The following is a 27312-nucleotide window of genomic DNA, read 5'->3' as shown; positions in this document are numbered from 1 at the left end:
TCAAGTAAATTCAAAACATTTTCATTATATTGAATTATATTGATATATTCCAGACTGAAAAGTAAAAAGTCATTAGTTTCATGCTTATCAAAATTAAGTTACATTCTAGTATTTCTCAGAGTTGCATTAGAAGATTTCTAACAGTTGACATTATCTAGGTTTAGAAATCAATCTGAATTCCAGAATATCCTGCTGATTATCTCACTAAGCAGACATATGTATATATCAATGAAAAATTTTAAGAAGCACCACTGGGAAGAATATTTTTATCTTAATAATTGGGAGAGCGAGTCCCCTGTCTGAGAATGGCAGGTCTAAAAGCTAAAATCAATCCCACTTAAGGTGATAAGATATATCCCGATGCTTTAGAATACTATCAAAATCTTAAAATCTCTAAAGCAAAATCCAGAAATTCCTAATTGTGTAATGGAAATGTATCTTAAAATAATCTTACTTTTTTGATCAGAAATACTATTTTTTTTTAAATCTATTTTACAAACACACACCATAAAGCACCATGCCACTTAATCCATTCTTTTTTGACACCTTAAAATCTCCTCCAACAGAAGTTTGGAGCAAACAGACACACTCCTGGCAGCAAGGAGAGAAAGAATGTGAAAAGGAAGGAACATGGTAATCGCTCTTGCTACATTTGAAGTAAAAGACATCACTGGAAATTAGACCACTAACAGACGATTGCCTTCCCAGCCTCTGTACTTACATCTTTTTCCTTTAATTTACGAGTGGGAAGAAGGTATTAGACTACAGAGGAGATTATTTCCTCTCTTGGATGTTTCTGCACAGTAAACACAGTCATTAAGGTTAAAGGCCACTAGAAACTCTTTCCCACTGAGCAGCTCTAAAGAAACGAAAGTGTATCTAATAATGTATCTTCTAAGTTTTCAGTGCTTTAGATAGCCTTATTAATTAGGTCTAATATATTAGGTATCTCAGTTGCTTATAAAGCAGCTCTTTTCGCCCAGAAGCATTTTAATTTATTCTCTTTGTGAATAATTTGTTCAGGAACCAGGAAGGAATTATGCTCCTGACATAATGGATTAATAAGAGAACTTTCAACTAGCAAAGAAAATTGAATACAAAGGTTAGTAACCAAGGGTAAGACAGATTTAAAATATATGTAACCTATTTCTCTGGACTTCTAATGTGCTTAGAAAAAAATAATAAAAATTCACAGTCATAGATTTTCTGTTGAACAAAAAAAATATTTATGTAATTGAATATATGTATATATGCATATTTACTGAAGTACAAGAGTTGCTATAGCAATAACTGCATTATTTTTGCATGTGTGTTTGTTGGTATGTGGGTACATGTACATATAGTAGGGAGGAATCTGGAGAGAAAAAAAGTTCATTCATTTTCATGAACATCCAAGAGCTAAAAATTTTCTTCAATGTTAGTGAATGTCTTTTCCGTCTAGAAATTTTATATGATTAGTCCCTTTTAAGTGTGTGTATTACATTAGTTAGTTTCTTCATTCACCTAGAGAGGACATAGAAAAAACTTGCTATTTTAAATTAGATTCTTAAGTTTGATGGGCTCAGAAAAGACAGAAACACAAAGCAGTGGAATATTAAGTCAGAAAAAAAATCCCATATACATGGAGTTTCAAGTTGTTTGGAATCTGGAAATCTGCTTGGAGAACAGCAGATCCAAATTTCATGACATGCAGTTTCCCAGCAAGGAGGAACGATTTCATTTTTACACCCCTGTAAATATGTACACCAACACACACATATACATGCACCTTTTTTGCACCTTTGCAAAAAGAGATGTGCTGGAGAGTAAGTAGAAGGTGAGGCACTAGGGAACATGGAAACAGAAAAGTTGCCTGACACTTGAGCTATTTGGTCAAGCACTCCAGCAGTGGGTACCATGAGGCAAAGCTTCCCCTCTCTTCAGTAAAAAGATAATGTAGATTATATGGGCAGATGAAGCATACGGTAGGTGTTGATAGTTAGATTAGAATATTTTACCTCTGCTGAGAATATTATGTGTATCAATTGTAGGTGTGATAAAATAATGTTTGTTGTTGTTGTGTCTCCTTCATGATCTGGACTGTTTTGACAAGCACCCTGCCACCAGGTCTAGGGAGGCAAAGCTTCCCCTCTCTTCGGTACTTATGAGTACCGACCCCATTTGGAGGACCCCAGTTTGGGGGTCCCCAGTATCAGACCAGAGTGTGTCCAGCAGAAGGTCAGAGAGATGGTGAGGAACCTGGAGCAGCTGGCATACAAGATTGAGAGCTGCATCTGCTCAGCCTGAAGAGGGGAAGTCTCAGGGGAGGTCCCGTTGCTACCTGATCTGCTATGGAGCCAGACATCTCTCCCAGAGGGGTAGAATGAAGGGATGAGAGGCAGCAGTGGGGACAAGGTGGAAGATGGGGAATGCCAACTAGATGCAATGTAAAAAATATCGTGAGGGTGATCACATGCTTGATGAAGCTTCCCAGAGAGGCTGTAGAGTCTCTGGCCTTGGGTAAATTCAAAACTCAGCTGGTGACGGGAGAGAGCAACATGCTGAGTTGACCTTTCTTTTCAGCATTCTATCTGTATTGTTCTTTATGCTAAACTTTATTTTTTTAAAAAAAGAAACTATGATGGGATTTTCTGTTTTTTTGTTCACTAAAAAGTGTACATGACCATGCAAATGTTCACATTTCTTGTCATTTTATAAAACCAAAACAGTTCTCCAAAAAAGAGAAACCTCTTTCTTTTTTAAAAAACATAAAAATAACAGCATTGAGGGAAACTTTATAAATACGTTTTCAATTTTCCAGTGTTTAACACACATTTAGAAACTAACCGAATTTTATGCCTATATATTTAGAGAGATGTATAGTTATCTGTATATTTATATGTATGTATGTATCTACAGGAACCAGGACATTAAGAATAATAGACATACAGCAGCAAGAGAGAATTTTGATAATATTACAAGATAGCATTGACAATGTTCACAAGATTTTCTTTAGCCAGACAAAACACTGCATGCACTATGTATCTAGATAAATAGGTATATTTATGTTTAATGGGTAGAAAGCACTCCCAGGTTTTAGGGATGATGCTGCAAATTCTTTTATATGAAGATAAAACTACCAGTAGGAAAATGTGTACCACTATTTAGATGATACATCTAGATATTTAGATGAAGGTCAGAAATCTTAGCACTCAGGGCTCTGTTTAGTTTAAAAAGGAATGTTGTCATAGACAACAAGGCTAGTAACAGCTCCTGGTTCCTGTACGTTAACCCAGAACCTCAGGAAACAGCAGCCACAAAACTGTGAACTGAGTCTGACGTGATTTACTTGACTCAGGAAACCTTTTGCTATGTGTGGCATAGTAAAGGATTAGAAAAAGATAACATACATAAAACCCCAAACCAAATAAACAAACAAACAAAAAAAACCCCACGTTTTTTGATAATGTTGTTTTGAGGGAGGTTTCTTAGTAATATCCTGTTTACATTAAAAACAAATGGGTAATGGGAGGAACTCAAAGTAGCTGGAGGCATAGGACTTTCCTTGTAGCAGAAAAAGCATCCACATGATTTAGTTCTGCAGAAAGAGAAGTATGTTAAATGAAAATTTTGGAGTTAGTTATTTCTCTGCAGTTTTGCCTGGTTTTATTGTTATGCTTTAAGTGCTGAAGTACAGGATAAATAGTTGTTCAATAACGAGAGCACTGACAAATCTCTTTTCAATTCTGTTGTAAATGAGCTGGTGAAAAAAATCAGTGGTTTATTCTGAGACTGGAGAGGTAGATTTATTTCTAATTAGTATTGAAAAATGTCTGCTCATTTCCAGATCCCATGAGGTTTTTCCAGCAGAGTGACAGTTACTTGTCATTAATTCTAACAAAATATTTCCTCCTTAGCTTACCAGCATATTGTAATGATCAGAAATAATTAAAATTACTTTTACATTAAAAAAAAAAAATATGTAGAAACCTGTTCACAATTAAATAAATGAGGAAAGACAGTCTCTTTTTATCCTGTGTAGTAAGCAATGAAACTCATTTGGAGTCTAGCACTGGACTCCTGGGCACTATCACCACACCATAAATAAATTATAACAGCAGAGCAATGCAAATCCTACAGCTACAAGCCTGGGCTGTAATTTTAATGTGTGTGAGCCTGCTGCACTTTTCATAATAAACATTCACACAGTCTTATGCACATGTACTCATCCTGTTTACAATGTTTCATTCCTCCCTGACATATTCTTAAAATCATTCAGTCTGCTGCAACCCCATTACATTTTCTCAAGTATGAAAAACAGTTTAGTATCCTTTGTTACAGATCAAAGAATCAAGCTCACTTTTTACTTTGGAAATGGAGAGTTATCCTTGTTTCTTGACCAGCTTGCATATTCCAGTAACTCACAATGGGTTTCTCAATCATTAGTCTGAATGAGTGAGGTTTTTCTGGTTGAAATAAAATAGCAACATGGTCTGCTAGTCAAGACAGCAATCACACTGAAGTGGACCTCTGCTGTCTTAATATGAAAATGCAAAAAGGCAATTTTTGTTCATTCTGTGGTCTCTGGAGGACTGTGGTAAAAAATTAGAGGTCACAAGTGACCTTCAAAGTCACAAAAGACTACGAAATGTTGATGAAAACAAGGACTAAGAGGGTGGGTTTCTACTTGTTCACGAAGAATCTGTGCTCCCTCCAATGCTTCTGGCTGACCCATTTAGAATAAAGAGAAGGTGCTATTTTACCACCTCCACATAACTGCACAAGGCTTTCATTAGAACTTACCTAGCATCTACCATTGTTGTGTTTCCTCACACAAGCTCTAGCAAGAAGGCCAATAAGTTCTGATGTCTAACCATTTCGGAAGTACTCGTTTAAAACATGTTTTATTAAAGTTTTTCCAAGCTAATTATCATAATCTCTCTCATTTCCACTGTAATTTTTTGTAAAGAGCAAAAACACACTTCATAAGCCATTTCCTAGCAAGCATTAATTAAAAGTAAATCTTCAATTCACAAATGCCTCATAGCTGAAGTAAAACTTCTGGGTTTAGTGTGTCCTGCAGAAAACTGCCTACATTCTGGACATACAGGAAACATCTACTTTCCACCTTTCTGATATCAATTTATATGCAATATTGTAAAAGAGCATATAAGAGCATACCAGTATTTACTACAAAGATCTTTCTTACAACTGCCAGAATTCTATTCATGCATCTATTTATTCCTTGAAACATTCACATAAAAAGAAAATATTATCCTCAATTTATAAAAAGAAGACCTCAGTCCTACATAGGACACACCCACAAAGTTCACTCATTTACCAAAGACATAATTGATTAGTGAACCCCAGCTCTCCTAAGTTCCACTCCTCCTGGAAGTTGATGTTGGACCCCTTGAAAGTCATGGTACTTCAACTTGAGAACAGTACTTTCCTATCATGATCTATTAAAAAGATGGTCCTGTAAACATGACACTCTGAAAACCAGTTTCAAAAATCATTAAGCCAAATAACTATGGCATTTTTCTGTCTCAGAAAAACAGAATGAAGATTACTTCTTCTTGCTCCTCTCTGCCAAAGTCCTGCACAGGATACTGAGGCTGTAGAATCCAAGATCTCTTCTGACATCCTGTTGTGCAGTTAAGATTTAGAAACAAATCAGAATAAATTTTTAAGGCAAAAGCCAATCATATTCCAATCCAAGCTGTCACTTCTTTCATAGATTTGCAAAAATACTATTTGTGCTTTTACTACACTCACACATTCATACCGAGAATAATTTTTTTGAGAGAAATGAAGTAAGATTTCTGGATGTGCATTTTAGATTAAACGATTTAATTATATGCATTACTTGTTGTTTTCAAACTATTTAGGATAATGTTTAATTTTGTATTTTTCTTTACAGCATTAATAAGTGTATTATTTTCATTCTGCAACTACAGATTTATATCTTAACGGAAGAGGATGAGGTTACAGAAGTCATTATCATCTGAAATGTCAATTTGGCATGGGATCAAGCCTCTGCACCAGACATTCATTCTCTGCTATTTGTCAGATATTAGATGAATATGTCCAGGCTTCCAAAACAGCTAATTTCTATTTTCGTTACCTAGCAACAGAACAACAAACTTATCGTAAGATTAGCTGTATTGTTGAATTAGACAGAAAAAGAGAGGTTTTGTCTGCTTCTGTGTAAATGATGAATGAGCATACAGTCTTATCAAGCATTTCTGAGATATTCTTTTTTCTTGTATGCTCTCTGATAGCCAGAACACATGGAAATCTAGACAGATATGATGTGATGTACACTCAGCAGAGAGAAAGCAGCTCTTAGAGAATTCCTATATTCAAATTCAAGTTTACACTAAATAACTTCATAGATTATACAAATTTAACAGTGCAACTCCTAAAATTTAGTTTAAGTCAATGGAAATATGTTAGGTAATGAACTTCTAGCTATATGAGGTATACAGGCAATCATTTATATATTTCTCATTCAAGGAAAATCTCTAAGTAATTTTCATTTTTTCTAACTGAATTTCATTTTCTTGCAATACAGAACTTTATATTAAACAGTCTTTGGAATAAAGTTCTTAACCATCCACATAGTCTGTAATAATTGTACTAGGATATCCTCCATCTGATAACCATTTATTATTAACCTCAAAAATATTTGCAGCACTGAAGAGATAGAAATGTAATAGAAATTCACTAGTTACAACTTCAGGAAGAAAGTATACTACTAAGTGGAAAATCCACTGATGTAAGAATTTCGACTGGCAGTCAATAACAATTTATTTAATTGCTTTTAATCTATGAAGGTTACAGAAAGATGTTCTTGAAGTTCTCTGATATAGACAAAAAGTGCATTCTACAGAAAAGAAGTAATCCTTTAATATGTACTGAAGTTCACTTCCAGTGGAAGTAGAACTTGGCTTAAAGTGCTGAATTCTATGCTTTATTTTCCTCTTGTGGTGATAAGTGGAAGAAAATTTTGTATTCAAATAAACAGTTTGCAGTGTCTGCTATATTCCAGCATTGATTGAAGACATAATTCTGTCTTCATTTGGCTGAAATAATGAATTGAGGAGTCACAAAGGAAGAATTCAGTTCTATATCATGTTTTAAAAGTATGTGTGTTGCATTTCTTTGTTTGCCCATATTTTATTCATACCTCAGTCCCTACATCTTCAAAAGAAAAAAAACTTTACAGTTCATATTCATTGGAACATGGACAAATCATGCTTGCACTCAAAAAATGTTCAGTTTTGCTAATTTTAAGAGTCACTCAGGAGTGCAGATCATATTTTCTTTCACTATTTATGAAGTGTCACAAATGTTTTAAAGTACAGTCCAATTGGAAAGTCACAGCAATGTATTTTGAGAGGTCCAAGGTTTCCTGAAACTGGGTTTTAAATCCCTTGTGGTTTAGAGATTAAAGTTCCATTATCAAATCAAGGCAGGTGTATACTAGTAATCAAGTTACAGAGTTTAAGAAAGCAGTAATTTTCACCTTACCTAATCAACGGAGAGACTTCTTACGTTACAGAATCATTGTGTTTAGAATAACAACCATGCTTGACTTCATCTATGTCCCAAGACATAAGCAGTAGTATCACATATTAATGCAATCAAACATTTTGTCACTATTTTATGAAATTCACACAAATCATTATCTCTGATTATTGAATCTAGACAAAATTCAGCACTATCTTGAAAAATAACTTGCACTGCCATAGTGTAGGACTAAGATATCAAGTTGGTCAGAGCCTGATCACAGCTGACAATAATAAAAATGAGATGACAAGTAAAAGAACATTATATGCAGCTATTCCAGAATTAAAAAATAAACCAAACAGATTTACTTTTTAAATTCAATGAATTTATTGTAAATTGAGAAGTGACTGATTACATATTTTAATAACATTCAGAACAGAGGCTTACTACCAATAAAGATGAGGATAAACAAAATATATATTAGATTGGTGGGAGTGCTTTGTTTCACACAGTACTGTTACAAATATTTCTATGTATATATTACAAGCAGCAGCCATGTCAGTAAAGTACATGTAGAATTCTTTGTGCCACGAAGCACCTTTGACTGCCTGCAGAAGCATCCTTGGAACAGCAATGAGAAAGAGACTGAGCTGTGATTTTCTGGCATTCCAACAGATTTTGGATGGGCGACTGCTATAACCAAAGTCTGAAAAGTTTCCTGCATTTAGGTTATATGCCAGGATTCTTTTTAATCAGTGATGAACAGGAAAATCGCATATTAATAGAATCTTAGATATGTATGACTATGTATGAAAATATACTAATATAAATTGCTACAAATTTAGAATCAAAAAATCACTGACTTATGTAGGCTGTAAGAGACTTCTAACAGTAATTTGATCCAATATCTTGCTGAAAAGAAAGGTCAACTCAGCATGTTGCTCTCTCCCATCACCAGCTGAGTTTTGAATTCACCCAAGGCCAGAGACTCTACGGCCTCTCTGGGAAGCTTCATCAAGCATGTGATCACCCTCACGATATTTTTTACATTGCATCTAGTTGGCATTCCCCATCTTCCACCTTGTCCCCACTGCTGCCTCTCATCCCTTCATTCTACCCCTCTGGGAGAGATGTCTGGCTCCATAGCAGACCAGGTAGCAACGGGACCTCCCCTGAGACTTCCCCTCTTTAGGCTGAGCAGATGCAGCTCTCAATCTTGTATGCCAGGTGCTCCAGGTTCCTCACCATCTCTCTGACCTTCTGCTGGACACACTCTGGTCTGATACTGGGGACCCCCAAACTGGGGTCCTCCAAATGGGGTCTTATAAGTACCGAAGAGAGGGGAAGCTTTGCCTCCCTAGACCTGGTGGCAGGGTGCTTGTCAAAACAGTCCAGATCATGAAGGAGACAACAACAAACATTATTTTATCACACCTACAATTGATACACATAATATTCTCAGCAGAGGTAAAATATTCTAATCTAACTATCAACACCTACCATATGCTTCATCTGTCCATATAATCTACATTATCTTTTTATTTTTCACTTTGTGGTAGCATCCTTAACAATTAAAATTATAGATTCAGAGTCACACAATGTTTTATGTTGGAAGGGACCTTAAAGATCATCTAATTCCAAGACTGTTCGCATGTGCAGAGACACTTTCCACTAAACCATGTTACTCAATGGCCCCATTGAACCTCGCCTTGAACACTGCTGGGGTTCTCTGGGCCATCCCTTCCAGTGCTTCACCACCCTCACACTATAGAATTTCTTCCTAGTATCTAAGTCTACCCTCTTTCAGCTTCAGTTACCCCTCATCCATTCACCACATGCCCCTGTAAAAAGTCCTGTTCCAGCTTTCCTGTAGGCACTTCTCATAAACCAAACCCACCCAGCCCTATAGAGCTCCTCAACCACCACCACCAAGTCTGTATTTGTGCCTAGGACTGCCCCACGCAATGTGCAGGAACTTGCACTTGGATTTGTCTTAGAGCAATATACACGCGTTTATAATTTTTTTTATTTCTTTGTAAATAAAATATGATTTCTTTAAATAGAATCAGGATCTCAGAATTATTTACCATATTTTGCATGTTATTTAAATGCAGTAAATATCACTTTTAAGAGCTTTATCATTGATCAGGTAAACATGGGTTTTTTTTTAGTCTAAGTTTGAATTTTACATACAAAATCTCTGAACAAATTTAACAGTAACTATTTATTTTCTTGAGAAACTTTCAGTAGTCGATTAAAGGAGTATCTGGTTTCTCCCAACAAAGACCATGATGCAATGTAAATACTGAAATAAAAAGAAAACAATCAGATGGAATAGATTTCACAGAAGAATTTCAACCCAAATATTAAGATCTGGGCCCTGACAGTTTAAAACAGAAGACCAGGATCCATAAGTGTGTTTGTATTATGTTACACTTTCTTTTTGGTAGGCTGAACCTACCAAAGGGTATATTATAAACCCACACAGAATTCCCTAGATTGTACCAGTATCACAGAATGTTTTAGGTTGGAAGAGACCTCCAAAATCATCCAGTCCAACCTTTGACCTACACCATTATTTAACTACTAAACCATGTCCCCAAGGACAAGGTCCAAATGCCTTTTAAATACCTCCAGGGATGGTGACTCCACCACTGTCCTGGGCAGGCCATTCCAATGCCTGACAAGCCTCTCAGTGAAAAAATGTTTCCAAACATCCAGCCTAACCCTCCCCTGGCACAGCTTCCATCCATTCCCTCCGGTCCTATCACAGTTACTAAGGAGATGAGGCCGTTTCCCTCCTTGCTCCGAGATCCCTTGAGGTAGTTGAAGAGAGCTCTAAGGTCTCCTCTCAGCCTCAGCTTCTCCAGACTAAAATATGAGCGCAGACAACTTTTATTTAGTGCAATGAAAACTTCTCCTAGCACATGAGATTAAAAAAGTGTTTTTAACTGTGGGTCAAATAGTTAATGGGTATTCTATGTGGATAAAACAAAATCAACAAGTAACACACAATCCACACTGGCAGCTAGGTTTATAATCTTCTCTAGGTTGCTTCTTTATTTCAGTCTCTGTGAATGTGTTTGATTTTAAAACAACTCAGCATCTCATGTACTACTTTCTCGCATCTGCCAGCCACCTGTGGACAACAAGCTGCAAGCTTTGAGAAACACTCAAATAACTTAAAGACATAATCACCAGACAGGTAAGAAAGCACGGAGGCGAATAGGACTGATTAAGAGATAAAGTGGTAAAGGGCAAAGTTAGTAAGAAAGGAGAAGTGGAAAGAGCAGCATTAAAACATTGGTCAATAAAGGCAAGTGAAAAGAAATATGCTTAGACTAATCACTAATTAACAGAAACATGTCAGCACACCAGAAATGCTCTATTATGACTCCAAAACTAAGAGACTTTATTATAGATGAGTAGCTTTTTTTTCCCCAGGTCATCTCCACATGATGTAGACACCTGTGACATCACTGCTAGCCGTGAGACAGATTGAAGCTTTATGCACATCACCTCACCAACAAGTTGACATATACTATTCGAGCAGCTGGTTTCTGTCAAACAACATAAAATGATGAGGGTTTTCCTGCCTTTCTTCCAGAACCTCTGCCTTCTGCAATTTGTTTTCACAAAACTAGAAGCATTCTTATCTAAACTTTAGCTTTCTCTATTAAACTAGGTAAAATGTTCAAAAAATACTAGGAGATGAGGAAGAGAGAGAGCATTTCTTACAAAAAGAAGCCAAGTTATACTCCCTTTGGAAGGCAGCAGTGTTCTTTGAGTGGAAAAATTAACTACAAATAGCTTATTTGGAGTGTCTTTCATATCAACTAAATGTTTTCACTGTTGATAACTGAATTATATAACAGACTTCTGAAAAGTGAGATGGTGTTAAAGCTGAAGTGTAAAGTATGTAGAGATGACTGAGGAAAATGAGATTCATGAATGAATAACTGATTAGTTTTAGAAAGGAGTATGTACGTCAGTGCCTCTGGGCATGTTAAATTGAATTTACCTACATTTCTGCTTTACACAGTTGGAAATCCACATTAGCACAAAAATCGACATTATGTAGGCAGTATTTTCAGATGAACAAATTATTTTTGTAAACCTGAAGCTATATTGTAATGATACTTATGATGAAACTGGAAGTCAATCATAAGATTTCATCTAATAATGCATAAATCCTATCAAATCTTGCTGCTGCAAAAGTAGACAGTGAAATGCTATAAAAATACATATCTATATTACTAACATTGGTCCTTACTGGATCACCAAAGAGTTGTCATCTGTGCAATCGAACACTGAGCTGGAAAGTATCATCAACAAAACTCTTCCAAGGCTGCCGGAATTTTCTCACTAATGTTCACCACATCAAATCAGAATGAAAAAAAATAAGCAACAGCATCACCTTTATTTTTCTTTCAGCAACCCTTTCAAGCAAGTTCTACCAAGTTCTACTATTCATAATATCTGTCTTTTATAAAACATACAACATTGTACTACCAGTTTGCTGTTAATATTTTAATTGAGTTGCAGCTAAGAAAAACTTCATTTTTACAAGCCATTTTTTTTTTATTGTTTTCTGAATTTTAAATAGGCTACTTCTATTACAGAGTAGTGAGGTTTCAGGAAAGGTGAAGAAAATGAAAAACAGGGTGTTCAACTGTAAATTTAAGATGTGCTGGTGACGGAGCAAGACAGCAATTGAGCAAGACAAAGGTTTGGCTTGCATGGTGCTGATCAGAGCACAAGTACTGAACTAATCAGACATCTGTCAAATTCCTAGGTTCTGAGTGACTCCTGATCATGATAAGAATGTTAAGCAGTGTATCAGTAAATCTAAAATTTTATTGACTACCTTAGACAGTGTAAGTAATACATTTCCAGGCTGCATATGGATGCATCCCCCTGGTAAAATCTAGACATAGATGAACCAGGACATGAAAGAAGCACTGATTGTGTGGGTAACATCCCTGATCTAAATGATGAGGGAAAGATGACCTTCTCTCACAGGTTGTTGCTGATCCATCTAGTTTTTCTCACCAGAGCCAAATATTTATGTACACAAAAGCAATGGCATTTGTACAGCTGCAAGAGGAAGACCATAGAGCTTCAAATTTTGATGCTTTGAGCCACTCCCCAGAAATTTTATGTTTCAAGCATTCTTTGGTCTCAAAAATTTTTATTGTTTTTCTAATTAGTTTGGCCAAAGCAAAAAGGAACAGTGGTCCTCAGTGGATTCTCAAAGGATTGAGGATCCCAGAATCAGAGCTGATGTTAAAAGGAAAGCTCAGATGTCTAACCACCATACTCAAGCAGGGCCACATGAAGCTGCTTGGCCAGGACCATGTCCAGATGGCTTTTGAGTATCTCCAAGGAGGGAGATTCACAATCTATCTGGGAAGCCTGTGCCACTGCTCAGTTACTCTCAGTAAAAAAAAGTGCTTTCTGATATTGGCCGGGAACCTCCTGTGTTTCATTTAGTGCACACTAGTCCAGTCACTGGGCAATACTGAGAAGAGCCTATCTCTGTCCTCTATGCAACTTTATGCAAGTTGTTTTCCCTAAATTCTTTGGTTTCTTTGCTTGCTTTTCTATAGTTTGGGCCTGTCAGTCTGCGTCCTCTCAAAGTCTGGGGGTTTCTTTCTTTGTCACTTTCCCTCTCTGTTTCCAGCAGCCACTGCAGTTCTGAAGATATAAGGGGCTGGGCTCACTGTAGCTGTATCTGTACAGGGTAAATCTCAAAATGGGCAATGCTTTGAGTGTTTCCATGTTTTCACTGTGTGTTGTTGCATCTTAATCTTTAGCTTGATGAGGACCATCTTTTTTTCCTTGTAGTCAAAGGGTAATTCTAAAGAGTAAGTCCTATCTATACACTAATAACTCCCTTGAGGTGTTTATACATATTGATGATATCACCCCTGCAGTCCGAACTCTCTCAGCCTTTCCTCACTGGACGGATGCTCCAGTGACTGAATCATTCTTGTGGCTCCTCATTGGACTCTTTCCAGTATGTCCATGCTTCTTGTGTACTGAGAAGCCCATAAATGGACTTAGTACACCAATGTAATCACTATTGTGAAACCATTTCATATCTTTCAGATACACTTCTGGTAATTTGTTAATACTGTGGAAAGAGTGGAAAAGTCATTAATTTTTTTAAATAATTTGCATGTTTTTGATGTCTCATTAAAATATGACTTTTTAAAACTAATAATCTCAAGAGTGTATCTCCTCAATCCAATGGGTTTTAATTGATGGAGGTGGAAACACTCAATAGGTTAGAGAGCACACAATCATGTAGTCTGCATCAGAAGAGACCTTAGAGATCATCTATTGCCTATTCCATGGGCAAGGATATCTTTCAATAGATTAGGCTGATCAAAGCCCCATCCAACCTGGCCATGAACACTTGCAGCAATATGAGGCATCCCCAACTCCTCTGTGCAACCTATTCCAGTGCCTCAGTACTCTTGATGTAAAGAATGTCTTCCTTATGTCCAGTCTAGACCTATTCTCTTTCAGTTTAAAAATGGGATCCTGTGTTCTGTCACTACAGGCCTTGGCAAAGAAGCCTGTCTGTCTTTCTTAAACACCCCCACCCCACCCCCTCACCCCCCTTTAACTACTGAAAGAGTGCAAGAAGGTCTCCAGGCTTAAAAAAATCCAACTCTCTCAGTCTGTCTTCATTGCTCTAGGAACAAGAGACCTGGATGTAGTACGCCAACTGAGGTCTCATGAAACCAGAGTAGAGGAACAGAATCACCTGCCTCTGCCTGCTGGTCACACTTCTATTTATGCAACCCAGGACATGATTGAGTTGCTGGGCAAGAAAGAGACTTTTAGTCAATACAAAACCTATGGAGGAAATCAATGAAGAATTAAAGAAAGTCAATTTGAGCTTTATAATGCTCAAGAATCTGAGATTCTAAACTGACAAAATTTGGCCACATATACTCAGGAAATGTGTGCACTGACATTGGCCAGAGCAACATGAGTCAGAGGGCAAAAGTGGTTTCATATTGCAGACACAGGGAGTTGTCTTTTATAGTCCTTAACTTTAAAAAGGTGAAGCCAGATTAAGCAAAAGGAAATGTTATTGGGTTTTTTTGCTCATACACCAGGCACCAATTTGATTGTATCCAAAAACCTGACCAGAAAGACATATGCTAACTTTAGCAAGCATTCCCATTAGTCTATCCCCAGACAATTTCTCTTTCTGAAGTGAAAAATATCTTTTGTGACATTTTTGCATTTAGCTAGGACTTACAGACTTCCTTTTCTCTGACAGCAGTCATTTAAGGAAATCTATGCAAACTGATGGTCTTCCTTGTGTGCCAAAGGCTTGACCCTGTCCTAGTTTGCAGATGATTAGTGTAATCACAAATCGTTACCAAAGGAAAGACACTACAACAAATATCTTCAAACAGTTTTCATTTTCTCCATCCTTTGTAGAATAACTTTATTTGTTAGTTCTAAGGAATAGTTAATTAGACATGTAGGTAAGGAGGACAGAATAATGTAGGAAAACTATTAAAATCATCTTTTTGTGATTTAAGCGAAGACTTTAAAACTAGCATCAAAGCATTAAAAAAATGAGGAGTAATACATTCTTTGAGTAACATTTCTCAATGGTCAAGATCAGATTGGTTATCTTAGACAGTAAGTGTAGGTACTGGACCACTAATAATTACCAGTGTTAGGTGCCCTATCTGAAGCAGCTAAGTGTCTCTGAGTGACTGTTAGAGAAGTTTATATGCTGGGCACAAACCCACATCAGCCTGTCTACAAACAGCACCACGTAGGTCAGTGGGGCAGACAGTCTGTCCTTTGTATCCCTGTCCTAGCTCCCAGTCATTCGGATCAGTGTGCACACAAGTACCTGATCCATGTTTCAGAAGGGAACAGCGGGGGTGCAAAAGTCTGGGGTTCTCATCCCAAAGTGATGAGAGAACCTGGTCATGATGCACACACAAAGCCTATGGTGTGCACCTGGGAGTGCATGTGCTCTGCAGTGTGTTCTTTGGAACATAACTGCCCTAGTTCTGCAGCCAAGTCTATGAATTCCCTGTATGTTTTGTATTAAACAGTCACAGAATAAAACTCAAAAGTCACCCAAAGTCATTTATCAGGGTATTACAAAGCTAAAATGCTGCTTGGTTTCCTACATAGCTAGTTTGCTTATATATTATGTATTATATTATTAGCCTATATTATATATATATTATATTATCATAGAATAACATATAGAATATAGAATTATATATATAATTATAAACTTATAAACTTATAATAATATATTATATATTATATATATTATATAATATAAGATATTATATAATATAAGATATAATATATATAATACATATATATATTATATATATAAAAATATAATATATAATATAATTATATAATATTAATTATTTGCAGTGTCCACTGGCAACTGTTCAACTGGCTGGGTGGGAACAACTCTATCTCCAGTGTCTGCTGGTCAGTGTTGGTGATACGATCCTTTAAAGACAAAGGTTTCAAACCATTAAGACTGAGGATTGCCTAGAACTTGAATGTTTAATGTACAATTTAATTTCAAGATTCTTGTAATCGTGTTTCATACAGGAATAGAGCTGCTTAAAAGTTTTACCTCAAATGCAATATGGTCCCTGTAATGTATTGTAGAGCACACTATGTGTAACAAAAACACTTCAATTCTTTCTTGGATACTGAATACTTAATAACAAGCCACATTAAAAGTAAGCTTGCTAATGCAACCAAATAACTAAAAATGAGTAAGATTGTCCTGAAGGTAAGTCTGAATCTAGAGCAAACACAGATTTTTGGTCTCTGAATGAGTCTAGAGGCATGGAGTAAGTGGCACATAGTCCATTATCGCCTATTATCCATATGATTACGTATGGCTACTTATATCAATTATATAATTGTCTGCCCCAGCCCTTTGCAGGGCAAAAACAGTCTAACTATATCTTTTAGTGTAGTTCTCTTGGAGCTCAGAAAGATAACTACAGCTGCAATGTGAAACATTGCAAGGCCCATGAGGAAATTCACTCCTAGTGTGCAAGAAACTGATACCTCCTTGCTCTGTCACAGGAAAGAAGTTAACAAACCCACTGAGAATTTGGGTCTGCTTATTCTCTTGTCTACTTCTAATTTAGAAGCAACCTAAAGGTCTCTGTCAGATACCAGGAAGAAACAATAGTCCAACTGGGAATGAAATATTTACCTTTTAGAAATTTTTGCTTAAACCAAGCCAAGAGTTTAATATTTTTAGAGAACTGTATCCTTCAGAAGTTTTACCTGTTCTGGAAAGATTTAAATGAATTATGGTTACTTCTCAGAACCCAGTGAAATTATTAGATAGGCAGGATGCTTCAATGTCTTACTAAATACGATTCATGAAAGATACATTATTACAAAGAAAAACTTACATGTAAATTTCATAAAATACACTAGGAACTATAATTGCACATGAAGTGCATAGGGTGTTTCTGGACATATTTTACAGACTGTGCCCTCACAACACAATGTCCATGAAAGGCATCATCTCGGTGGTTCATTCTATACTGCTGTTCTGAAAACTGCAACTTTCCAGTTCCTTCCCAGCACTCCCATGGAAAGTGGTAGATCAATTCTCCAGTGGTATTCTTGGCTGATGAAAAGTTCTCAGAGCTCTAGTAACACAGATCTAGTATCCACACATTTAATCACAATCCCACTTCTTGTTTTCTTGAGAAAACAGGCTTACTTTTCATCTCCACATTTTAACTTTAATAGTAGACACCAAAGTTAGACATCCTGGGGACAATTTTCTAGTGCTATTTAGAGCAGAACAGAGTAACCCATCTTTTACTCCCTGTGGTCTGTATTGGAGGAAGCAGAAAACAGAAGGAGTGAGAAAACAGCATTCCTGGTATTCTGGTGATGGTACTTGGCTCTAACTAGTTGGCCCAAGCCAGCAGTTAGTCCTGAAGAATGGTTTAATTTTACAAGCATATGGAGAGATAACAAGAAATCTCAGTAAAAATAACTTTAAAAGCTAATTAATTAAGGGACATAAACCCGTAAGAAATCAAGCACTGTTTCCAGGGACCTCTAATACACTTAATTGCTGTTGCTTTTTTCCTGCCTATTATTCTATGAGAATTACAGGATGAAATAATGAAGAAAGATACTATAATTCCTACTGTTCTTTAGACACTGGTTTCAGCAGCAATCACAAGGACAATGGTGTTAAACAGGCTTCTTGATAAATTTTGGGATACCGAGCATGTTAAGACTCAGATCTGCTTCCAGAGTGGGAGAAAAATCGGGCAATCTTTTAAGTATTCTCATATTATTATCTTCAGAAGATTTCTTCCCAAATATTTGTTTTCAAATTGCATATTCTTTTTTAGGTTCAAAATTTTAAACAAACTAGATAGTACACATTTTAGGAACTGGGTTTGGAAGCAAAATAAAAACTTGGAAGTAAATTATTCCTTCTCAGAAGTAAGAAAATATTTCTAGAATGTTTATAGAAATGGAAAATTGCATTTTGCTAATATAGCAATACATGGACTTGAATTCCATTGTTTAAAACATAGCTCTTTCCCCCTTACTTCAACTTTCTTGAGACATCACTAAGCCTCCTTTTGTTTTGGCATGTGACTGCAAGTGAGTTTCTAGAAACCAGTTAAAAAAAAATTGGCTCCTTCTCTCAGAAAGAATAATGATTAAAAAAAAGTACAGAAAAAAAATTAAAAACAAACCTATTAAAGTCTTTCAGCAGTGATAGTCATGACCTCTTCGTGTTGTTATTTGCTGTGTAGTTACTGATATGTGGTATCCAGATGTCTGTTCTGACTTTACAGCTGAAAACAAGGGTAACAGAGAATGGCTTCCACACACCCCTTGTCAGTGCTACAGATCATTAGCATTACTATAAATAGCATGATCAAATCCCAGATTGCAGATTCAGTCATAAAAGTGGCTCCATTTCACGCTGATTCAGAGGGGCAGCAGCATTAACTGCAATCATCAAGGAATGTGACATCTCCACAGCATTTTCTACAGCTCACTGGTCTGGTGACAGGACGATTGTTAAAAATTAATGGCAACCATCAGAGGAGGATAAGTACAGCTTGGCAACTTTGAAAGCCATACTTGCCATTTGCAAGTGATAATGTAATATATTTCTATGATAGATTGTAATAGATTATTTAGATTATGCTTCATTCAAAGAGTAGTGAGTCTTCTTAGTCTTCGAAAACTTGACCACAATATTTTATTTAATTTTTAAATTTACGAGCCAGAGAATGAGGGAGAAAAGTATTTCCACACTGTTTTGTAATTTTTCTCTGTTGAAAATTAATTTCTGCCTCCTGTTTATCCATTAATATCATTCTCAATTAAGCAACACTCAAATCTAGTCTATGAAAAGACTGACTCTGATAGTTTTTAAGCAAAATATTGATATAATTTCAAGCTTCATGTCTGGATTTATAAGGAATTGCACAACTTTCTGTGACACATTCTCACTATTTTATGTATCTGCATATTTAGACTGCAGTGAACTACTTCAAACAAATTATGGGTCTGATGAAGGATTTGCTGGATCAAATTCTCTGGACAGTTTCATGCATAGGGGTGGAGTAAACTATCACACTGTTTAGAAGACAGAGGCTCATCCAAAAGGATGGACTGACAACCAGAAGGATATGCTGACTGCCCAATATTTAAAACCTCATGTCTACCATTAGGGGCACTGAACATCTGTCTGGAAATTAGAGATACTAGATACCTCATGCTATTGTAAAAGAATATGACTAAACAAGTGACATTTCTTTGTCTATGCTCAATATTTCAAATGTCTGAGGAGTCTCTAATACTTTGAAAATATGCAGCTTATATGAGGAGTAGTTAAGAGACAATAATTTGGGGAGCAGGTAAACAAATGGTAATGGATAGGAATAAGAGTTAAGCATGGGATATAGTCCTTCAATGAATTTAAGAGAGGGAGCATACTTCCCCCTATTGCCAACCATGGATCTACATTTTTGAAACCATTACATTTCCTGACTGCCAGCAAAAACCTCCAAGTCTTGGCCCAAATGCCCTGGTCAACACCCCTGCTGCTGCAGAAGTGAAGTCCAGAGTCGACCTATTGCAGAAATAATTAACTGTGACTCCAACATGCGGCGAATAATGGGTTTAATTATCTGTTTGCTTATTTATTATTTATGCTACTGGTGGGATTCACTGCTACCCAGAAATCTTAAAGATCTTAATTAGACCATATTTAAAAGTCTGAGAGTTAGCCACCTAATTGAAAGTATTCAGGTAGGTTGCCAATATGGAGTAAATTTTACTCCTCCAGAGAGTGATTCAGCTCATATATCTGAAATTATTATCTTGAGGATGAGATGAATCCTAGTCTGGAGATGGCTCTTTTTCTGCACAGATAATAAAAGGAACCTTCCAGGTTGAAATTAGATGAAATTTCATGTCTCACTAAACCATGCAGGATTGACTCTATGCACTCAGTGTCACACTCCAATGTGGAAATATACAATTATGGAAATACAAAGCACCATGCTTTATGTAGGCAAAAGACCTACACTGGGGCTGCAAAACTACCTTAAAATCTGAACTGTAAGTCCTTGACCATGATCTACTTTTAGTACAATCTATCGTGTGTCAGGGCATCCAATAGACTTTATTTAAAATTGAAAACAAAACAAAACAGAAAACTGAAAACAATAGAAAACAAAAAAGCTGTCAGTGTCTGTACAGCATAACAGATGTTTGGTCTGCATTATTGGTCCTTTAATCATCCAGACAGGAGTCCTATTGAAGGATATCCAAGGTGTGCTCCTCACATCTGTATATCTGCATTTCTTTCCAAAAGAAAACAGGGAGCTGTAGAAATGGATGCAAAGCTGCAGATCAGCTTTTCACATCTCCTGTATTAGAAATTATCTTTGTAATCTCTGTTCCCTTTGACCTTATTAACAGAGAAATGAAAACCAAAACCAAACAAAACAAAAAAACCCCACAAAAACAAAAAAACAAAACAAAAAACCCAAATTCCCCCCAAAAACCAACAGACTTTTAATTATAGAGGTGAAAAGAATTTCTTTGTGGCTTGGGTAATGGATTATAAAGAGAAGAAGTATAGAGGAATAAAATAGACTCTTGAGCGTCCTACTTTAGTATCCTTATACATGAAAAAACCTGAGTAATGGACAAGGAGGATGGTTACAACACAAGGTTTTGTGTCTGTTTTCATAATTTGGAAGCTCCTAGAGGAGCTTCCTTGCAACCTATCCTAAAGAAACCAAAAACTTGACCCTTGGACCAAAGCCTGGAATATGAGCAAACTCCTGTCTCCTGCACTTTCTGTAAACTGGATACAGAAGAAAATGCACAATTAAAAAATCCTACTTTAATTTGTAATTTCTAAGAATAATTTTTCTTTGCCATTTATAAAGAATTATTTTCAGTTTATGTTTTTACTACTGATGCTATGGACACTTTTTCAGCAATTGATGTAATTATCATATACCTGCTTAGCTGACACCTTCCATTTCTTTAAGAAATATTAAATCCATTGAATTTCATTAAAAAAAATTCTCTTTCTTCACTTTTCTTGAAACAATCTGACAAGTGAATGAGTACTCTGAGTAGGAGGAATGACTCAAATCTTCATTGCAAGGGCTGTTACCTGATGTCAGTGTGGAAATGTACAAGTTGACTCATTCATATTAAAGCATGCAAACAAAAGTACCTGTTTTCACAATCAAGCAACCTAATTATAAATCTTCCTCTAATACAGGAAGAATTATTCCTTTAATACATGCCACTGATGGAATAAAGACTTCACAGAGTATGCTCCATGAACATAATATGACATTCAAGTATAGGACAAGAAGGACCCTTTCCTGAACCAATGGTCAACCTTCTTTGCAGTATCTGTGATAGCATTAAATTAATAAAAGTAACTATGATAAAGAAAAAAAAAGGTAACAACACTATGCAATTTTCTCCAATTTTTAAAGCTAGACTTAGTTTTTAATTGAAAGTACACAAAAAGGCCACCCATATTTCCCCCCATAAAACAATATACCATAAATTAGTTTAATCTTTCAAAAGGAAGGGAAATAAGCTAGAAAGTCTCATTTCCTGTAAGAGGTTGATTGCTATCTGCTTAGATTAACAAATTATTATGTTTCTTTGTCTTGCCTAGGTCCATGATTACTACCTAATAAAGAAACATATATAAGTAATTAAAAGGACACAAACACAGTCTTTGAATGCTTTGGGTCAGAACATTGTAAGTGTGTAGGAAATCGGTATTAAATCTATGTTACAGCCCTCATCCTGCATATCAGCAGAAAAAAACAGATGATTTATTCTTAGGTGAATTTTGGCTAAAGAGCATAGGAACAGAAATATTGTGAGATCTGACATGAAGCCTTGTAATGAAGCATTAACAAATTATGTGGGCCTGTGCAATGTGTACATTTGTAAAATTGAGGATGAGGTTAAAATACTTTTACTTTTTAATTATAAAATGATACCATTAAAGGCAGAGCTGCAAGGCTGCCAGAAGATGTTTTAGTTGAGTTTGATAATGCTCTAAGTCACAAAGGTAAAGTAGTAAAATGTCAAATACTCCTCTCCCTCACAGGCCATAGTCTTCTAACCTTTGAACTAGAGTATCTGCCTTTTGCTCCTGAAAAGGCAATAAACCTTAATGAAGGCTTCACCTTGACAAAATTATGTTTTTCCAACCCCATCCATACCATAGATATGGTATCTACTGGGGTTGCCTGGGCACATTAATATCCAGAGCTAAATTAACAACAGTAAATACCAGGAGCTGCATAAACAGGACTGGACTAGTAAAAAAGTTCAAAAGCACAATAAAGCTGAGAAACCCTATTGTTTTAAGCATCGTTTGAGCTGAACATAGCTATTACTCTTCTGATAGTGATTAGAGCAGTGCTAATCATAGCTAGACTATATGACATATCTTAATTTTACAAGGACTTGTAATACTCACTGCACATGTCACATTTAAAACTTTGTATTGTGCCATCATGGCTTACTGAAATAAATGCAGAGAATTCCTAAGTGGCCTAAGTATTTAGTGAATTCTAATCACTATAAAATAAACGTCATCAAGCTTTTAAATTAACTGGAGCCAGCTATTTATTATTTCCTATTAGGTACACTACTTGAGTAGTTAAGCTGGTTATTGGATTCTTCATACAGTAGCCCCTGAACTCCTTCAGTCAATTAAATCCTTTATTGCATCTGATTTGTCAATGTCAGTGTCACTTCTAATCTCCTAAATCCACACCAGTTCAGAAGCTTTAAATGTACTTGTTCTGGTGCCAAATTAGGAAGTCACGCAGGCAGAATCCTTTCCCCCTCTCTCCCCTGTTGCTGCAAACCACAAAGCTGCAAAAAATGTCAAAGATAAAACCACTTCTTCAGTCTCTATGTATACACTCAATATAGCTACAGAATAGGAAATTTTTATTATGAGCTAAAGATTGTAAAGGGGGAAAATATACAAAGAAACAAAAAACCTGTATTGGGTTGTTTGCTATCAGAATATTGTACCTATATTGAACACTTTTAATCCTCAATTCAGTTTCTTATCACTTTAAATCATGGAAATTAGCAGACCAAAGTAACTATAATTCTAGAACTGGAAACTTGAGCATTTTGGTATTAATCATCTTCACAAATTTTTATTTCTATCTGCAAAACTACTACAAAACATTTTTTTAAGTTTGTGCAACATTAAATTCCCTCTTCTTAAATCTCCTAATTTTTTTGTTCGTGAATGAAAGCCAGATTCCAAGGGAAAAATACAGGTGTTAAACATAAAGAAAGGAAAAATACAGGTGTTAAATTATTGTCCTGTGCAATGGTCTTGTCAGACAAATAACTCTTTTGTTCACCTGAAGAGCAGCCTAAACATGCAGGCTATTTATTTCCATATCGTAAAGTAGAGTTTACCAGACACAGACCTGTTTTTCCTCTAAAACATGCCCTGTCTAAAGGATCTCCTATTTGCCAGTAAAAGCGACTCTTTAGGTCTTACAGCGGAACCAGAAGCCTCCGAACTATAAAAGCAGCAATTCCCCTCCCAGGTTAGGCGCATCACCTTTATTCTGAGAGAGAAGGGAAACCAGACCAGGCTCTTACCAGACACAGAGAAAAACAATTGCTCCGGCTCGATCCAGCAGCGCCGTGTGCCAGCAAGCAGCGTGAGCGACACTTGGGCCTCACACAAAAGCGAGATAATTGGCTCCGAAGGAAGAGCCCTAAACATCCATCACGGAGGGGCCGGCGGGGCTGGCGGAGCCGGCGGGGCTGGCGCGGCGGCGGGAGCTGCCCCGGACGGTCCGGGCGGGGGCTCCCGGGCGGGATGATGTCAGAGGCATCAACCGGGCGGGCTCTCATTGGCTTCCCTCACCTGGAACCAAATCTTAACCCTAAGCTGCCAGCCACCAAGTGAAATGTCTCTCTCTAATCTGTTGGTTTGGGTTTTTTGTTGGTTTTGGTTTTTTGTTTTTTTTTCCTTGGGGTGAATGAGAGCGTACAGAAAAAGCTCCTGCTCTGGGGACCAGGAGTGGCAGGAGCTCCATGCTTAGCCATTGAATGTAGCAAATTATGAAAGTTCTAAAAACTAATTTGCTTAGATTATTAAAAAGGCCCTCAGGTAACTGCATTTTCATAATCTGTTTACTAAATGACAGTAATCACCAAAATATTGTGCAGAAGGGGTATTGCAGGAAAGATCAATGTATCTTGATAACTCACTTTGAAAATTATTTTACATTCCCTCTACTTAAGCTCTGAGATTAATAAAGGTGCACGCTAGAAAAGGGTATAAATTCAAGAGCAATGCATTGTTGCAATGTCAGGTCAATTACTGTTTCTTAAGTATTTAAAACTAACAGCAGAAGTACAAAGATGCACAAAAGATGCATGCACATTTATTCTGTGAATGTTAAACAGCAACACAGACATTCTGTAGTAAATGAGGCATGAAACACACTGCCAAATGTATGATGTCCTAAATATAGAGCCACTAAGTATTTTGCTATTTTACAGGCAATACCATGTATCACATGAACTTTTAAATTAGTCCATTAATAATTTAAATTAAATTTAGCTTAATTTTTTTTTTTTCCCCTATAGATTAATATTTAGATCTCTCACCTTTTGGTGACAAAATATCCTATTGCTCTATGGAAAAATGCAAAAAAAATTATCTATCACCTGTTCTATTTGTATCTTTTGTTCTACATCAACTTTTTTTTTTTTTTTTCATCTTTGGAAACTATATTTTTCTTCCAGTGGGTAGGTATCTGATTCAATATTTATTTACAGTAAATTAAATACTACACTAGCTATCCCCCATGGAAAAAAAATGCAGCTTTATTTCTTTATTTTTAAAAATTGTCCTAAACAGTTGGTTCTTTGGGGAAAAACATAAGAAACAACCAAACCACACCAAGGCAAACAAACAGGACAAAAGAACTATAATCAGACAGGTTGAGCATAATATATAAGACATGCAGCATAAAATTTCTAGAATAAACTTGATAAACAGCTATGCTGTTTCCTTGTGGTTCTCTCACAAAGTTACAGAGACTCAGGAGATTAAATTCTGGGGACTTAATATACAGCAGTTCCGTGTGGGGATCTGGAGGCCAACCTATTGGTCAAAATGACTTTAGGACAAAATTAAAGCCTCTGTTCATTTATTTCTGCTTAGACAACATGGGAGTTCAGATGGAAGTGTATATAAAAAAAGATTCATTGCCATGCAAAGTGACAAAACTGAATTACAGATCATAAAAGATGAATTTGGGCAATGGAAATGCCAGTTTTGCTTTGTATGACTAATGGTAAAGGTAAGATTGCTAAGAAGATACGAGTTATGAGTGAAAGAATTATTGATGAGATACAAGTTACAGCCTCTTGCGAATTTAGTTCTATTAATAGTCTCAACCAAACAGGCACATTGTTGACAAAATTTGATTACTTGGGTTCATCTGGCCTGAAAGATACACTGATTTCCCATATCTAGTTAATATTACCATGATGAATTAAAGTTCTATACATTTTTTATTATTACATAGACTACACTGTCTACCTTAACAGAGCATATCACTCACAGATGACCTGCTAGACAGTCTTTAATGTCAGACTGCTGTACTTGTACAAAGTCTTCAGTATTCATAAACTATGTTATCTACAGTGACAGTATAGAACTATGAACTAACTAGTAAATAAAATTAGAAGAAAATTTACTTAGAATAGATAGTACAAATGCTAGTTTAGAATTTTAGTGTAGTGGAGTAAAATTCTCGACTGCTTAGTAAATTGCCTGCAACTTTTGACATGATTTAGAAGAAAAAAGGTGAAATATGATACATTAATGCTTTTAAACTGAATGACTACTTAATGTTATTTATAAATTATCAGTTTGTAAATGCTCCTGTTTTAAGAAAAAACATTAACAATCATTAGTGCTTTTAAAAACACAGATGACTTAGGAGCTTCAGGCTGAGCAAAGGTAACAGCTGTAGATAACACAACAGTTTCAGCAAGTAACACAGTATTTTTCCACTTCAAAATCATGTCACATATGAGTTGTAATCAGTTTGAATTTACTATTATTTTTCTTACAAATAGAAAAAAATATGATAGGATTTAAGTCATACCTTTTTCATCTGCAATAGCAGCATGCCAGTTCAAGTACAACAGCAGCGGTAAGACATAAGGCCATTATTTTAAATGAAAAATCGTTTAAATAAAATAAACATCTAGAATAAGCTAGAAGAGGTCTAGGAAGGGTGTGTGTGACTGTGTGAAATCTGGGAACACACAACTCACATGTTACTATCATTGTACCATGAGGTGTTTATCTGAAGAGACTGAGTTGCTGTCATGCCTGGTACAGACAACAGGGGTACTGTTGCTGGTGATATTTTTGGCGTTGTATAATCAAATATTAATCACATGGAAGAAGAGAAAAAAAAGAAAGAACAAAAAAATGAAAGAGAAGTGACCAATGATTGCCAGTAGCTAACTGTATCATTTCTTTCTATAACATAATATCAACTGATGTATGAATAATGCTGAAGAATGTAACATGAGTGGATATTTTAGTTGTGAAGGAAAGTGAAACTCAGGTATATTAGTGTATATTTCCCATGAGCTGAAATCATTACTGTATTTAATTGCTTGACAATTATTTCTGTCACATCAATTTAATGGTTAAACCAATTATTTGTATTACAAAACATGGTTCAGCACCAGAGACTAATTGAAAAAGTGAAGTGTTGCTTAACCTATATGTTATTAATATTGGAAGGGATAGATTTAAAGATTTTAGGGGAAATTAGAAGTCACCGAGGTGATAAGAAGTTTTAGAGATGGAATGTGCAAGGTCAAAATTACAGCTCTCATAATCCTGCATATGAGCTGAATGCCAAGTCAGGTAGATCTGATAAGTATTATAAACATTTTTTTCTTCTGCATTCTGGCAATGTGAGCCACCTGCTCTCAGGATGTTTTTATCCACAAGATGGCAGCTCTGTTTGCATGGTCACTACTTTCAATATTCGACTTGAAAATCATAATATGGTCTCATTTTATAGCAGACATGCTTTTCTGCCTCATGAAGAATTTTTTTTTTAAATCCCCAAGCAATCCCAACAATTAGTTATTAATTAAACTCAAAGCTGAGGTAAAATGTGCCATTTTTTTTTCTCAGGTGTTGGC

General features: G+C 36.1%; 1 protein-coding gene across 1 annotated transcript in view; it reads right to left on the bottom strand.

The window, feature by feature from the left end:
- Nucleotides 1-23889, bottom strand: part of MGAT4C (MGAT4 family member C) — a 140328-nt gene extending 116439 nt beyond the window's left edge. The window contains exon 1 of the mRNA XM_071744772.1: nt 23719-23889. The gene's annotated coding sequence lies outside the window, so the exon portion shown is untranslated. The remainder of the gene's footprint in view (nt 1-23718) is intronic.
- Between the last annotated feature and the right edge of the window lie 3423 nt (nt 23890-27312).

The sequence above is a fragment of the Heliangelus exortis genome, chromosome 1, assembly GCF_036169615.1.
Source record: "Heliangelus exortis chromosome 1, bHelExo1.hap1, whole genome shotgun sequence".
Classification (NCBI taxonomy): Eukaryota; Metazoa; Chordata; class Aves; order Apodiformes; family Trochilidae; genus Heliangelus; species Heliangelus exortis.
This window is presented reverse-complemented; position numbering and strand designations above follow the sequence as displayed.